A 17,108-nucleotide genomic window follows, 5' to 3' on the forward strand; every position below is an offset into this window, starting at 1 on the left:
TATATATATATATATATATATATATATATATATATATATATATATATTTTACACTCTGTACTCTAGACAGAGTTTGAATTTGTGCTCTCCTGTCCCAGTCTCCCAAGTAGCTAGAATTACAAGCTGTGGCACCAGGTCCAGCTACCTTACCACTTCTTTTGTTTTTTGGTTTTTTTTTTTGGGGGGGGTGTTTCGAGACAGGGTTTCTCTGTATAGCCCTGGCTGTCCTGGAACTCACTCTGTAGACCAGGCTGGCCTCGAACTCAGAAATCCGCCTGCCTCTGCCTCCCAAGTGCTGGGATTAAAGGCGTGCGCCACCACTGCCCGGCTCCCTTACCACTTCTTGAATCGCAGTGTATTTTAAGATTTTGTGATCCTCCACAGCCTGATCCTATCAATATCCCCTTATTATTTACTGATACTTACTAACCAAATATTTAATGGCACACAAATTCAGCTTCCAGTCAAACATTTTAACAAGTATTTGAGTCTTACTTCAAGTAAAGCACGGAGCTGTATAATAGGTAAATGATTTTTTTTTTTTTTTTGGTCTCAGAGATCTCACTTTTCATGAGGTATAAAATGAAAATAACTTAAAGGTAGTTAAATACACTAGGATGATGTACATCAAGGTGGTGATTGTTCTAGCTACTTTACACTATATTATTCTGTTGAGTCACTATATTACTCCGTTGAGTGAATTTTTAATCATAATCTTGGCAGTGGCCTTAACCTGTTCATAGATGAAGTAATTTATCCAAGTCTATATGAATGACACATAGCAGGATCAACATTTCAACATGTCAATAAAATAGATCAGTTATCACTACTGTATACTATAAGGTTGAAAAAGGAACAACAGAAACATTTTTTCTTGGCCAGTTGAGCATGTTTTGTTTAATTTTTTCCTGGTAAGTTCTATACAATGATGGTGTCCAATTTTATTGTCTGGGTTTTACTTAATGAACCTGATCTCTTGCATACAGCCATCCAGGATCAATACAGTCAAAAGTTTCTTCTTTCTCAGCCATATTTTATAGCACTGCTATAGTCTAGTGGTTAGTAAGAACACTTTTGTTTCATTGTACTCTATATATGTGTACACTTATGCTTACATATGTTTTGATATGACATGGGTGCGCTAGTACTTGGAAAGTCACCATACAGGATCTAAGCCACTTTACTAATAAAATGCTCTGTGAAAATTTCACTCTTGCCAAAACTAGAGTCACAGCCTGGTATAGCATATGTCCTGGTGAACTAGAGTTCTCTGAGAGAATGTGCTGGTCTTGGTACACTGGTAGGAGCACCCAGTGCCCAGTTACTGCTCAGGGCAGAAAAGTGCCCTACTTCACCCATCAAAGAATTTGTTACATACTTAATTATATTCCAAGTCCTTTAAAAATAAAATGAATTCACTGTCAGTTCTGTGAAGTTTAGTGGTAGCTTCAGTTTTGTCTCTCACAGATGATCTTACAGAATAGTTTGTAACTCCTCCTAACTTCTCCTAGGGTCCTCTCTTTAACCCAGATTTTATACCCTGCCATGCTGAAAATAAAGCGTTTTCTAGATGACCACAGAATGCAGAAGAGAAAGTTTGTACGAATATTGCAGACAATTGAGCAGAAGCCCACAAGTTTGAGTGACCTAAGAATGCAGTGAGTTTAGTGATTGGGCCTCGACTCATTTGGGTTCTCGATCCAATGACAGTAGAACATCTTGGAAATTCATTGAACGACAAGAGCTTTTCAGTGGCAGTAGTTCTCTCTATTGGATTTCCTCAGTTGAAAATAAGACTTAGTAAAGAATCTCAGGGACCAGAACTGAGTACTTTCTTTGCTGAACTGGAAAGCACTTAAGAAAGGGAAACTGAAAGAAACAGATGCTTCACAGGAAAGACAAAAACAGAATATAAGTAAGACCCTTAAGCAGCATCCCCAGAAACCCCTCTGGCACATACCCAGCCATAAGTGTGATGACTCTCCCTCTGTAAAAATCCTCTCTCTGTGGTACTTAGTGCCTTTTATACCACAACCTCATACTGCCAGGAAAGCATAATAAGCTTATGAACTACCCTGAATCTGGATGTCCAGAGAGGGGAATTCTGCTTCTCCGACATAAACCTAAGCTATCAGGACGGGGAAGCGAAGTCTAAGAAATGCTTTCTTTTAAAATATTTTAAATGCTTCCCTCTCTTTTGTGTGAGTTTTCTCAAAACACAGAAAAGTGTAAATCAAGAAATTACCTACCATCCCAAAAGTAAATTGTGCTACCCTTTACCTATTCCCTGGCAGCGTTTTTCTCCCAATGGGCCAATAAATCTACTCAGTAAATGTTGAGGTCAACTATTGCTTGTTTTAAAAATTAGACATTAAGGTTCAAGAATTTAAATTCAAGCACCAGAACTCGACATTTTACTATCTGAAACTAGTTTCAGAATCTATTATGCATACATAACAGTAGACTAGTAGCCTAAGTGTATTGTTAACATGATTTTAATATTATAGATATCTAAATTAGAGTTCTTGACAACCCGCAGATTGACCTAGAGTGCGGATGGCCTGGGTTCTAACAGTAACAGAACCAAGTCACATCTGTTGAAGGAAGGAGTGGACGGAGGAATAACAGAAGAGTTCTCCATAACAACCTCTGAGGAAAGCCAAACTAGATCCCAAACTCAAAAACAAGCGAGAAAACAAGCGAGAAGAGTCGGGAAACATGGCTACGAAAACTGGCTGATGGTGCCCGTGTTAAACAAAAGGAATGGCCAAACGCCAAATGAATGTGTGCTGATTGTCCCAGTATTTCAATATAAAATTAAGATAGCAAAACATGATTATAAATCTTGATTTAAAAAAAACGAGAAAATCCAGGATGAAGAAGAAGGTCCTAGTTGCTTTGAGCTTTCAGAAGTTAGACATTTTGTGAAGTGCATCTCTCAAGAAAGAGGAAGAGAATATGCTAAATAAATGTTCATAAAATCACCAAAATCACTAACAATATAAGCCTGTTAACTATTAAAATGCAAACATGAAGGAAGATAGCACAGGCCATGGAGCAAAAGACGACAAATTTAAAAGGGAAAGCATAGCTAGACTATAGAACTCGGACATGTGGAAATGTATGCATCACACATGCGTGTGCCCCTCCCACACACATAGATGGTATTAGAATTAGAAGGGGATTAATTGTCAGGTTATATTTTAAAGTTCTGTCTTGTTTTTAATTATGTTTTAATAGTAAAGACTGTTTAAGAGGAGAAAGGAGCTCCTGGCCCTCAGTCATGGGTACTGTAGCTGCCTATGGTAAAGAACAGCCACAGTTTTTAAAAAATGTATTTATTCACTTTACATTGAAGTATCAGGCCCCCCCTCTCCTCACAGACCCTCTCACCCTGATCCTCTGCCATCCCCTCTCCTACCCAAGCTTCTTCCCCCCATTTACTTCTAATATATATTTTATTTCCTCTTCAAAGAAAGACTCAACCATCCTCTCTTGGGCCCTCCTTGTTATTTGGCTTCTTTGGGTCTGGTGATTATGGCATGGTTATTCTGTACTTTATGACTAATATCTACTTATAAGTGAGTATATACCATGCATGCATGCATGTATCCTTTTGGGTCTGGATTTCCTTACTCTGGATGATATTTTCTAGTTCCATCAATTTGCTGGGGTATTTAACTAAGACTCTCAAGACAAGATAATTCTGATGTCCTCCAAGAGTGGAGAAAAGGACAGAGAAAAACAGAGGCTTTATGTGCACAAAGTCAAGAAAGAAGATAAGCTCCCACAAGCCAAGGAATGCTAAGAGCCACTAGTTGCCAGAAGAGATGGGATTACATCGAGAACTTTTGGAGAAAATGTGAGTATGCCAACACATTAATTTCATGTTTTCGAATTCCAGAACTATGAGCAAATAAATTTCTGTTGTTTTAGGTCTCCTAGTTTGTGGTGAGTTTTTACAGCAGCTGAAAATAAATAGTGCTTATTGCAAAAGGTCTGGAAAGAAGCCATTAAAGGGTTCAGTTTGAGGCATCTGACTCTCAAGCCCTTGAGAATGATGAAGAACATGCTGTGCAGTCGATGCCCTTCCTAGCTGACATGTGTCCTCTCAGAATCCATTCTTCTTCAGAAGTTCTGTTCAGCACACTGCTATGCCCTCTTCTGCAGATTTCCTTTGTCAGTACTCGGAGGGGTGGGGAAATTAAGTGGTTGGCTTTTAAATTATATAGTGGGGTTGTTGTGCTCTGTGTGGGCAAGGTTTGGATGTCTTATTTTCTATATCATATGATAAATAATATGGTGTGTGTATATGTGTGTGTGTGTGTGTCTGTCTGTCTGTCTGTCTGTGTCTGTGTCTGAGCATAGAAATGAACAGTGAGACTCTGTCACTCTAAGGAAAGTTTTGAGGCTAATGTATATTTTCTAGTTTATTCTCTTCCAAATTTATGGAGTTGTCAAGCCCAAACAGCTTCTCTATGACTGCAGTGACCTCTCAAACAGGTTTTCTACTTCAGAAAATACAGATTTGAGCTTCCACACATCAGCAGGCAAAAAGCCTTGTATTTATATTAAAAGAATATAGACCAGGAAAAGGGAAGGTGAGACCCTACAGTGAGGCCACCACACACTCTGGACACAAGGCTTGGAGGGATCTATCTAGCTGGTCCTGGCCTGGGAGCCTCCTTCCTGAGGGCTATCTCCCATAGCACCAGACAGTGCTATTCAAGCTGCCAAAGACAAAGAGACAATCAATAGTCCTACCCAGCCTGGGAACCACAGCAATGACCAACTAGGCAAGATATCCCCAATGGTGTAATAGTGGTGCTTATTTCTTGAGGAGAACCAACATCTGACTAATGGAACTTAGAACCACTCAATACAGTTCATGCCTGGTACTGTAAACCTAGATAAACCAGTTCTAAGTGCTCAACCCTAAAAACATGTGCATAGGCCAACCCAAAACAGATTCATTAGATTTTATACATATGTAAAGTAATTAGAGAGGAAAGGTCATGAATCCTAGGGCAGTGGAGGGGAAGGGGAATGGATGGAAATCCTACCCATGGCTAGAGAACTCATGGACCCTAGAGGAGAAATTACTACCATTTTTTTCTAAAAGAGTGAAATGTCTGACTATATTATATACATACTGGGATATATATATATATATATATATATATATATATATGTGTGTGTGTGTGTGTGTGTGTGTGTGTGTGTGTGTGTGAATATATATGGATGGATATATATATATATATATGAATGAATGAATATATACTGGGTAAGTGTAACCCTCATCCCTCATCAAGAAAGCTTCTTTTTATAGGAGAAGAAGGCTACTACAGAGATCCACAACTAGTCAAAATGCAGAGAATAACTGAGTATAAGTTATCTTACCCAATTTGTATATCTACAATTCGACCCCTACACCTAAGGCTCAGAGAAGATGGTCTGGATAGGGAGGGGCATAGAGATCATAAGAACCAAAAGACCAGGAAGCCTGCTGCAAGATAGTATCTTCTAGATATCAGAGAAGTTGCACCTATGAATCTGAACAATATGGCCACCTAAATAAAACCTGATCACTAATCATATCAGTCAGTGTACTAACAGGAGGGGGAGAAACTTCACGAGGCCCACTCCTATATGAAGAACTACGGCCAGGTGCTGGATGTTAAGAGAGGGAGAACCAATCTTTTCTACGGAGGAGTCCCCTGATAGGTTTGCAAATTCCAAGTGCTCATCCTAAAAACAGACAACAAAAAATGGACTCAGTAAGTTGTATACATATGTAACAGTAACTAGAGAAGAATAAGTTATGAATCCTAGGTCAGTGGAGGGAGAAGGGGAATGGATAGAAATCATATAAATTCAATGTACTTATGAATGGAATTCTCAGAAAAACAATTCATGTTTCCTTCCATTACTCATAGGTATTTGATTTTGTATGTTTATATTTTTCTTCCTCTCTTCTAAACTTAAGACATTTAGGGAAAGATTTTAGAAAATGGCTACTTATTTCTCTCAAGATTTTGTCAGTTTTTCAAAATTTATTTTAAAACACTAGCATTGTATATGACTTTATCTTACAGGCAGGAAGATCAATGGAATAGAATTGAAGACCCAGAAATGAACCCACACACCTATGGTCACTTGATCTTTGACAAAGGAGCTAAAACTGTCCAGTGGAAAAAGGACAGCATTTTCAACAAATGGTGCTGGTTCAACTGGAGGACAACATGTAGAAGAATGCAAATAGATCCATTCTTATCTCCTTGTACCAAGCTCAAGTCCAAGTGGATAAAGGACCCTCACATAAAACCAGATACACTGAAACTAATAGAAGAGAAGGTGGGGAAGAACCTTGACTACTTGGGCACAGGGGAAAAGTTCCTGAACAGAACACCAATGGCTTATGCTCTAAGATCAAGAATTGACAAATGGGACCTCATACAATTGCAAAGTTTCTGTAAGGCAAAGGACACTGTCAATAGGACAAAACATCAACCAACAGATTGGGAAAAGATCTTTACCAATCCCACATCTGATAGAGGGCTAATATTGAATAAATACAAAGAACTCAAGAAATTAGACTCCAGACAACCAAATAACCCTATTAAAAATGAGGTACAAAGCTAAACAAAGAATTTTCAACTGAGGAAACTCAAATAGCTGAGAAGCACGTAAAGAAATGTTCAACAATCTTGGTCATCATGGAAGTGCAAATCAAAACAACCCTGAAATTCCACATCACACCAGTCAGAATGGTTAGAATCAAAAACTCAGGTGATAGTAGATGCTGGCGAGGATGTGGAGAAAGAGGAACACTCCTCCATTGTTGGTGGGATTGTTAGATGATGCAACCACTCTGGAAATCAGTCTGGTGGGTCCTCAGAAAATTGGACATAGTATTACCTGAGGACCCAGCTATACCACTCCTGGGCATATACCCAGAAGATGCTCCCACATATAACAAGGACATATGCTCCACTATGTTCATAGCAGCCTTATTTATAATAGCTAGAAGCTGGAAAGAACCCAGATGTCCTTCAACAAAAGGAATGGATACAAAAAATGTGGTACATTTACATAATGGAGTATTACTCAGCTATTAAAAACAATGAGTTCAAGAAATTCTTAGGTAAATGGATGAAACTAGAAAGTATTATCCTGAGTGAGATAACCCAACCACAATAGAACGCACATGATATTCACTCACTGATAATTGGATATTAGCCCAGAAGCTCACAATACCCAAGAACCAACTCACAGACCACATGAAGCTCATGAAGAAGGAAGACCAAGTGTGGGTGCTTCGGTCCTTCTTAGAAGGAGTAACAAAATACCCAAGGGAGCGAATATAGAGACAAAGTGTAGGACAGAAACTGGAGGAGGGGCCATCTGGAGACCATTCCACCTGAGTATCCATCCCATGTGCAGTCATCAAAGGTAGATGCTGATGTGGATGTCAGGAAGTGCATACTGACAGGAGCCTGATATAGCTGTGTCCTTAGAGGTCTGCAAGAGTCTGACACTTTCAGAGACAGATGCTCACAGCTAACAATTGAACTGATCAAGGGGTTCCCAATGGAGGAGTTAGAGAGAAGGAGCTGAAGGAGCTGAAAGGGTTTGTGGTCCCATGAGGAGAGCAATCATACCAACCACCAGAGCTCCCAGGGTCTAAACCACCAGCCTGGGAGCACATAGGGAGGGACCCATGACTGTAGATGTATATGTAGGGGAGGATGGCCTTGTCGGGCATAGGTGGGAGAGGAGATCCTTGGTCCCATGAAGGCTGGACACCAAGTGTGGGGGAATTCGAGGGTGGGGAGGTGGAAGTGGGAGGTGGGTGGGGGCACATCCTCATGGAAGCAGGACGAGGGGGGATAGGATAGGGGGTTCCTGGTCAGGGGGGAAATGGGGTAAAGGGATAACATCTGAAATGTAAATAAAATGTTAACAAAAATAAATTAATTAATTAAACATGCAACTAATCAAAAAAAAAGAGTATGTTAACTGTATTCTACTGTTCCCCTGCCTGTTTTTTCTGTAATATCACACTGTTTTCAGATTCATAATAGTTGTCAGAATAGTTTTATACAGGCAATATACATGACTATGTCATATACTGTGACATTCCCTGAACTCTTCCCAGTATTTCCACCATTTAAGCCATCAAAAGTGTTGACCTGAGAAAGCTCCAGTGTCATCTGTACCCAGACAGAGGTTGCTGTCTCACCTTGCCCCAGATTGTCCTTTCGGTAACAGCCACATGGATGACATGCCATTTTCAACTTGCGACTTTATCCTATAGCTTACTTGGCCCTGCCTAATAGTTTGCTTGTCCCTGGGCAAAAGATGCTGAGTTAATTGGCCACTAAACACACTGAAGATGTCTTTTCATCCTGCCCCTCATTCCTGCTGACAATCTGACCTCACCCTGGGAGAACCAACAGTGAAAACATTTGCTATTTCAGAAAAATCTGCCCTACAGTTTGGATTTATGTTACCCTATGAGAAAAAGAATAATCTCCCAGTAATCTGACACCAGTCAAATGTCATAAAGCCTGTGTCTCACTGGAGCAGACAAAGCCATACCCAGATCAACTCTGCCCCCCCACACACACAAATCAATTTTTAAAAAAGGGGAAAAGTGAGTTGCAAGCATGACTGAAATCACCCTTTTATAGCTGTGTCCTTAGAGGTCTGCCAGAGTTTGACATATTCAGAGGCAGATGCTCACAGCTAACCATTGAACTGATCAAGGAGTTCCCAATGGAGGAGTTAGAGTGAAGACTGAAGGAGCTGAAAGGGTTTGGAGCCCCATGAGAAGAGCAATAATACCAACCAACCAGAACTTCTGTGGTCTAAACCACCAGCCTGGGAGCACATAGGGAGAGACCCATGGCTCCAGCTGTATATGTAAGGGAGGATGGCCGTGTCGGGCATAGGTGGGAGAGGAGATCCTAGGTCCCATGAAGGCTGAACACCAAGTGTGGGGGAATTCGAGGGTGGGGAGGTGGGAGTGGGAGGGGTGTGGGGGGGCACATCCTCAGAGAAACAGGAGGAGGGGCAATGGGATAGGGGGTTCCTGGGCATGGGGGTGGGGATAAGGTAAAGGGATAACATCTGAAATGTAAGTAAGATATCCAATAAAAAAAAAAAATAAAGTGAGCATAAGTTAGACATGGAACCAGCAATTTCTGAGATAAGTGGTAGTCTTCTGTGTGGAAATCACCATGTTTACCAGGTTAGCCCTTGAGTTCATGTGTGTTTTTATGCTTAGACCCAATCAGTCGGCTTGGACAAATCCTCCTTCACACAGGCCCTATGGAAAGATGGCACCCAGATGCTGAGAGAATCAGTTAGAGCCATGGTGCAGAATGAAGCAACAAATTTAACCTGAGGCTGAGGTTTCAAAACAAAGCAAAATCTGGTTTTCTCAGGGGTGTAAACTATATAAAGTCGGGGAGTGGGACACCATCAAAAACTGCTTTGTGATCTTATATTTCAAAATGACTTCATCCATAGCGAATAGCCTTGTGGTAATGCAAATTAGTCATTTAATATATAAATTTCATTCTTATGGTAAGCAGTAGAAATTGATTTATTTGGGTTCTTACCAACTCCATAGTCTACAAACACCAGGCTTTCAGAGAATTTTCTAAATTTGTTCTCTGATTCTTCCAGGTCACTGTTTGGAACTTTTTTTCCCTACATTTAAGATTTTGATGCCAAATTACTCAAACTCCCTGTTTCTACTGAAACCAAAGACGTGAAGCCAAGGAAAGAGGAATCTGCCGAAAACATTAGTAGTGACTTTTATCCAGAAGCACTGTTGTTAGCACCAGTGAGATCATCAATTTTTAATGAGATTTTTTTTTTTGAAGTAGGAGTTTTCTTTGAACTGACACAGCTTTTCCCCAGTCTCAGTATTATGTGACAAGATGCTAAATCGTTTTCTTTTTAAAGAACTAAAGATTGACTTCACGCATGGTCTGGCATGTTGACATCAGAGGGTATTAGTGTTACTGTCTCTTTAGACTCTCAACAGTAATTCGACCCAAGACTCACCCCCAAATATCCAAATACCACAGGTTAGCAAACATTTGCTTTATTTTGCCAGCTTCAACATAGGTCAAAGCCACACCCAGGAGTCAGGGGTGTGGAATGCATACTGTTGCTTCTTTGATCTCCTTCTCGCCAATCTTTTTGTTCAGTTTCCCTCTGACTTTCAGTTATAATTCTTATGTCCATAAAAATGACCATTTCCTTCCCTTGGGATATCTCCCCTCCTGGAATTGCAAAGAGAGAGAAAGACAGAGAGAGTTCAGGTCCTAAGAGCTCCATGCCCAGAGATGAGTCCTCCAACTCAAGAAGAGAATTAACATGTCAAGCCAGCCTGAGCAATTAGGGCCAGGGTTTAGAAATAAAGAATAATTCAAAGATGAAAACTCCTCATTCTCCCTAAGGGAGGCCAGGCAGTGACTTGTCATGGAGTTTTCCTGGCAAAGCTCATCTACTGTAAAGCCCTTTTTGAGTTATTGGTTTCTTTTTTCAAATTTCTAAGCATAGAAATACCCTTTGAGTACATATATATATAATCTATCTTCAAGTCTCTGCTGGTATTCATCTTAATTTTTATTTCCTTAAAAATGTTAAGCATAATCATATAATGCATGTGGATCTTTTATTGCCCTGGGTCTCTTGTCTTTTATTTCTTTGGGTGCTCGTTTATATTTTCCTATCTTATTTAGGGTTAGATGCTGTCTTGGGCAGGAATGTTATACTTCTCAGAAGCCTTTTGACTAGGAAAAAAATGTAAGGTAGAACCAATGGCCTGCCTTACAGAGGCCATAATATGTACTTTCCATAATACTTAACATTTCAAAGTCTTGTGTGGCCATGGGGTGATATGACTGACAGCCGGAGGTCTCTACTTACCAATTTCATGGTGAAATCTGAGACAACTTAGCGAAGAATTGTCCTCGCGGTAACAAATGAAGTAAAAGCAAGGCCCCACTCTTATTCTTGTAGTGTGGAGAACATTCACTTACCTTGGTTAGTATTCAGCCCAGGAAAAATTTCTTCACACTTTAGACAATTGGGGGATGAGCTGAACTCTATGGTCTTAAGAGGGAGGATAAACATACATTTAATCTCTAAGCAGTCATCCTTCAGTGGACTCCATAATTAAATTGAGAGCACGAGAGCTGAGAAAGGATAATATTATTTATTCTTCAGCATGGCTGTGTCTTACAGAGAGCTTCAGTTGCATACTTAACTGGCTTAACTTCACAGAAAGCCACAGATGAGAGAAACTACGACTCCTAGATTAGATGGTAAAGACAGAGGTAGAACCTGTACTTCCAGACTGGTCCCTATCAGTAAAGTCAGTCTTAAAATGTGGAGCAGAGAATGATGCTCAGCTTGAGTCTTGAGGTTTCAGAGAACCTTCTGAAGCAGCTCATGTATCAGGACAGTGCCATGTAAATAAATCAGCAGGGCATGGCATGCTACATGTGGAACAGGAACATAAACGTTGTAAATGTATTCACTTCAATTGGTATATGAAAGCCACATGCCTGATGGAATTTTAGCTTTGATGTCAAAGTGGCCTATAACATTCCGGTTTACCATCCAACACCCTAGACTTCAGCATAGAGCTTGGAAATGATTTTAAAACAAAAATAAAATTACTAGTTGGAATTTTATGAGCATTTCATTAAATGATTTCCAGGAGACAGTGCTCATGAAGAATAAAAACAGAATTAGACGTTAAATGGTATACTGTTGAAGATTAAATGACATTTTAGATTCACAGAGGAAAAGAACTTGTTTCATTCATCTTTATATTCTCCCCACACATTTATGAAGACAGGTTATCCATAAATATTTGTTCAAGTAAAAAGGTCTCAGACCATTTCTTATATCTGTATGCTTTAGTTACACCTCAAGGGGGTTTGATTAGCTCTCTCTACAAAGGCTCTACTAGCCCTTAAGCTAATCTTCTCATAATGGAAGTGTTCCTTCTGTTTTCCCATCCCCAAATCACTATGAACACGAGCTAAAGTACAGTGTACCAGGCCAAATAGGTCTAGAGTAAGGTTTAGGAATGTTAGTTTTATAAGTCATTCTAGATGACTCTATTAGAAACAATATGAAGCCTCGGATTAGAAGCATTGACTTGTGCTATATAGTCTGTCGTTTTTCATATTTGCTTACAATTATAACAGTTTATATAATATTTGTCATTCTAAAGAGTAATGTTTTAACTCATGAACACATGCCTTTACTTAGTACTTTATATTTTAAAAATCGTAGAGTCTAAATTTTATACAAAATGTGTATCACTGAAGACCAGAAACATTGCCCTCATTTATCTTCCACAGCTGCCTCCAAGATATCCCATGATGCTTAAGAGCACTTGGTGACCTAACTATTTAAGACTGGGCTTTTCTCAAGCTACGACAATTTCTATGAAAATCAAGGATTTTAGAAGACCTAGAAAATATCTATTGGCTTGCACCCCTGATCATAAGCCAGACATGTGCACGTATCTTTTTCCTGAGGGGATTCCTGTTGTCATATTCTTTACACTGTTTCTCTGCTAGGATGTTTCTGATACTGCCTTAAAGTCAACACGCCAGTTACTATCACATTAATGTTTTGAACCACCTTGAGTAGAGGTCAGGTCCGAGGATCCCTGCTGCTCTACAGAGAGACCCAAGAGTAATACTCATGAAGATTGCCTCTTCAGGTAACAGTCCTACCCACCCCACTGGCTAGATAAAGCTTGTAGATGAATTATGGACAAACAATTCCCTTGAATTACTGTTTTAAAGGTAGTAGAAAAATTGTTATTTGTTACTAATTTGAATTTTAAAATGGTTCCATTATTTTATAAATGCCATATTCTGCATAACTACTTATGACTGACAACCTACTCCTCCTTTTAACTGTAATTCAAACAAAGTATGTTTAGTGTATCGCTGAAGGACACGGGTCTGATATATTTATGACCTCTGGGAAGTTTTTAACTTTCCATCATTTCTTTTTTGATATCTCCTGGGAATGAAATTGTAGTGCATGATGGGATTTTCACATCTTCCCTCCTAAAATATATCTTCCACACTTTAAACTGCCTCATCATCTCCCCTCTCTTGTGGATTTGGTCTCATGCTTGTATTATGTTAATCGGGTTCCCAAATTACAGAAGAATTTGCATGTCTGCATGTGAGATACTGATGGTTCCTGCCCCCAGATGGTTCTAAGTGGGAGATAAAGTTGCAAGGGTCAATGGCAGGGCAGGGAAACAGGTGGGACTTTGAGGTTCCTGGGCAAGGAACATGAGGCAAGAAGAGAATTGTCATTGCCAGGGAGGAGAAGGTCCCAGCCCTCGAGAAGTGCAGAACAGAGAGACAGAGACACTGCCAAGATGTAAGTGTCTGGGGTCCTGACCCACAAGGACTGCAGGCCTGGGTCCATGGAGGCCAGGATTGAAAATACGTTTTAATAAGTAATAATTCAAGAAAATGGGAAGAGAGAGTATGTTAGTAGTGGGGAGGTTTGGAAGTGCCCAGCCATTGCACTGTTAATATTTTAAAGTATATTAAAATAGAAGGCTGCATGTGTGTGTCTTTCATGTGTTGATCTAAAACATTTGAGTGGGTAGTGAGGAGCTCATGCACATGGACCAGAGAGTTTAGAGTGCATTAACAATACTCTCATTTCAGATGGCATTCAACATGTTAGGCCTGTATTCACTTTTAAAAATTAATTTTAGATTCTCAAATGGAAGTACATACTGTGATGCAAATTAGGAGGTGGGGAGAATTGGTTTCTCAGCCGAGCCAAGCTGAGCCTCGAGGTTCCTCATGGTTCCTCGTGGCTCATGTTGTGAGCTGGGACACAGTTAAGTCCCCCAAGCCAACGAAGCTGGGTGGTAGAGATTTGCCCGGTGCCCTTCTCAAAGTCTTCTGACTTCCCCGGAGAGTTTGAACTCAGAGGTGTTTAGAACTATGAAAACAAGACAGGATACTCAGAAGGCAGAGAGAGGCAGACAAGAGAGGCTAACTGCCTCCAATGATCAAATAAACAAAGGACAAAGTTGAACAAAATCTGATTTAATTGTTTTAAGGATAGAAGAGAGTATAATGGTAATTGTTTAAGTGTTTTTAAGTATACATGGAATAAAGAAACCTGGGCTTTTGATCTCAAATGTAGGAAACAAAGGCACAGAGATAGAATGAATAGAATAAATGAGAAAAATGAAAAATCCATTAAAAGAATTTGAAAAAGTCTATGACAGGGCAGCACTCAGAATCTTTTGAACATGGTCTACATTCGATATATGGGATTGCTTAGACTGGTATGACAAATTAATAGCCTAAAATATGCTCAATCATAAATATAGAAGGAAATTTAATTAAAGTTAAATACATAGGAAAAGATGTTAATTGAAGTTACATAAAGAGAAAGGGGACATGTATACCCCCAGAGATATTATTCTCCATAGAAGGGAGAATTTAAATATACATAGATGAATAAATAATTTTAGGCCTTGATCTCATTATTATAAACTAATTATGTAAGAACAAGGCATGAGATAGTGGGGGAGCACTGTCTCAACAAAAAATAATATTTGTTTAGATTGCTTTAATTGCTTTGAATTGTTATAATTATCAAAATGTGTGTGGTTTTTAGTTTGGTGGTTACGATATTAAAAATCCTCTGGGAGAGAGGTCAAAATAGGGCAGGACTGAAGGAGCCTGATGATTTTAGGCTGCTGGACCAAGGACACACTATTGAGGGAGATTAGCTCTGTATTTGTGTAAATAGGAAAACAGAAAAGGCTTTTGACACCTTCCAGAGTGATATGGGTCATAATTGACAGGAAAAGACCCCCTAAAGATCTTGGCTACAGAAAAGAAAAATTTGAAAAAAAATCAAACAGAACAGGTAACATGATTTGCTGATTACTCCACATGGGAACAGCCCTGTAATTGGCTTAGAAATAAAACTGTCTCTAGCCAAAATGACAGCTAAAATTAGACAATAAAACTTGTTGATTATGGAATCCTTAAGATTCATTGTGCATATGGCATGAATGAATATTTATTACAATTAGATATTGAGCAAGTTAACGCATAAAAGCATTGTTGTCTTTTCACCTGTTCAAACAAGGAGCAAAATTCATCCTTAACTGATCTGTGCACCTTGCACAATTCATGCAAATATCTTAATAGTACTAAAAGTTTAGTTGTAAGGTTCAGGTATTACAGAATGTGCAACTCTGACAAGTTCCATCCACGGGGATGCTGAAATGACCTGCTGTTCCAGCCAACTGCCTCTTGATGCTGTTTCCAAAAACTTGCTTCCAGTACAACTTCAGGAGTAACTGCTGATTCCCAATGGACTCAGTCCATCCAGCCTTTCAGACAGGTCCAGTCGAGTCCTGAGCCTTCTAAACATACAGAGGCTGGATAACAGATGCTAAAGCTATCTTTCTTCAATCTAACCAATTTTTCTAATTTCCCAACCTCCCCTCACCCCTTTAAAATGTTTTCATTGCCCCTGTTCAGCAGAAAGAAGTGTGGAGAATTGTCATCCCAGTCCCTTGGGTTTGGATGTCTGGTTATGGCTATTTTATAAATTATAGACAGCTTGTCATTTTAAGGGATAATTTGGGAATGGTCATCATTTTGAACAGGTAGGAAATAGATAGGATATATTACTAAATTTGTTCATGAACAAAGCATTATACAGCCATAATCTTACACTGGTAGAAATCTTGATAACTGATGTAAAATTGAAGTTATAAGTTTCTTACATTGGTACAGAATTTATATATTGATACAGATTTAAGGTTTTTATTGATATTAATCCTTGTATATTGATACAAAATTTGGATTTAATATTGTTACCCTTAGATAGATGCTGAGCCTATACAACTCATTTAAGGATACAAGGCTTTGACCCAGTCCTTCTGTAGCTGCTATTACAAACTGTTTCAGATGATTAAGTAATGAAAGTTAAGGACCAGATAGTAAACTCATGGTTATATTAGATTCTGATTTAATTACAATAAAGTGTTTTCAGTATTATTCAAATAAAAATAACTAAACATAGTCAAGGTTAACAGTTCAGATACTTAATATAGATAGTTTCCAAAAACATCAGAAATTCATAGAATATGGCATTTATAATCATTTCATTATTATTGGATTTTTTACTAAGGGACATATCAGCTCCTGACAATACCCCCCTTCACAGTTCAAAAAAGATACTGAACATCATAACCTCCATATGGAGTTTCTCCAGTTGTAAAAAGGTAGCCACCTGGCAAGAATTGTCCTAACTCACCTACATACAAAAGTACTGTCCAGGAAAGGGTACACAATGAAGGATGGTCAACAGCCTAGTCTTGCCAAGACAGAGTAAGCTAGTCCTCCATAGTTCCTGCTTCACTTAAGGTCTATCAGATGGTTCTGGACCAGAAGGCTGAAGACAGATCCCACAACATTTTGAGGAATGGGGAACTGTCCAGGTAGTCAACAGTCTCTGAAAATTGGTTATGTTTTGAAGGTATGTTTTTGTGCTTCCTATATATTCAGGTAATATTTAATTCATTCTCAGATCTTTGATGAGGTTGAAAACTAGTTATAGTCCCTGGAAAGTAGTGGCCAGAAAGGTACCAAGGCCTTGGGCAAAAATACCTCTCTTTGGCTAAGACTAATGTCCTTATTAGTACTCAGTAATAGCTATCAGTTGCTAACACACCTAGCAGCTGACAAATAATCTCAAGTTTGAGTGGGGACTAGGCCATTGTCCCTTATAGAAATATAGTAAGAAAGTTGTTTATGATGGCTGGAGATATATCCCAGTGCTGGAGTGCCTTGTATATGTGAGGCCATAGGTTTTTTCCCAGTACACACACACACACACACACACACACACACACCACTATGGATGTTCACCTGTAACTTCTGTGTCACACCTGTAATTTTATGGATTTTGCTCTTCAGTATTCTCTCTCTCTCTCTCTCTCTCTCTCTCTATATATATATATATATATATATATATATATATATATATATATATAT

At 39.1% G+C, this 17,108-nt stretch overlaps 1 protein-coding gene and 1 non-coding gene across 2 annotated transcripts in view; both read left to right on the forward strand.

Annotated features, from left to right (window-relative positions):
* Positions 1–17,108, forward strand: part of Umad1 (UBAP1-MVB12-associated (UMA) domain containing 1) — a 531,474-nt gene that overhangs the window by 37,104 nt on the left and 477,262 nt on the right. The window lies entirely within an intron of this gene.
* On the forward strand, positions 1,216–1,345 carry LOC114611326. Its single transcript, XR_003709821.1, has one exon. It is a non-coding gene; the product is annotated as a small nucleolar RNA SNORA3/SNORA45 family (small nucleolar RNA).

Source organism: Grammomys surdaster, unplaced genomic scaffold (assembly GCF_004785775.1).
Source record: "Grammomys surdaster isolate TR1022 unplaced genomic scaffold, NIH_TR_1.0 126091, whole genome shotgun sequence".
Lineage (NCBI taxonomy): Eukaryota > Metazoa > Chordata > Mammalia > Rodentia > Muridae > Grammomys > Grammomys surdaster.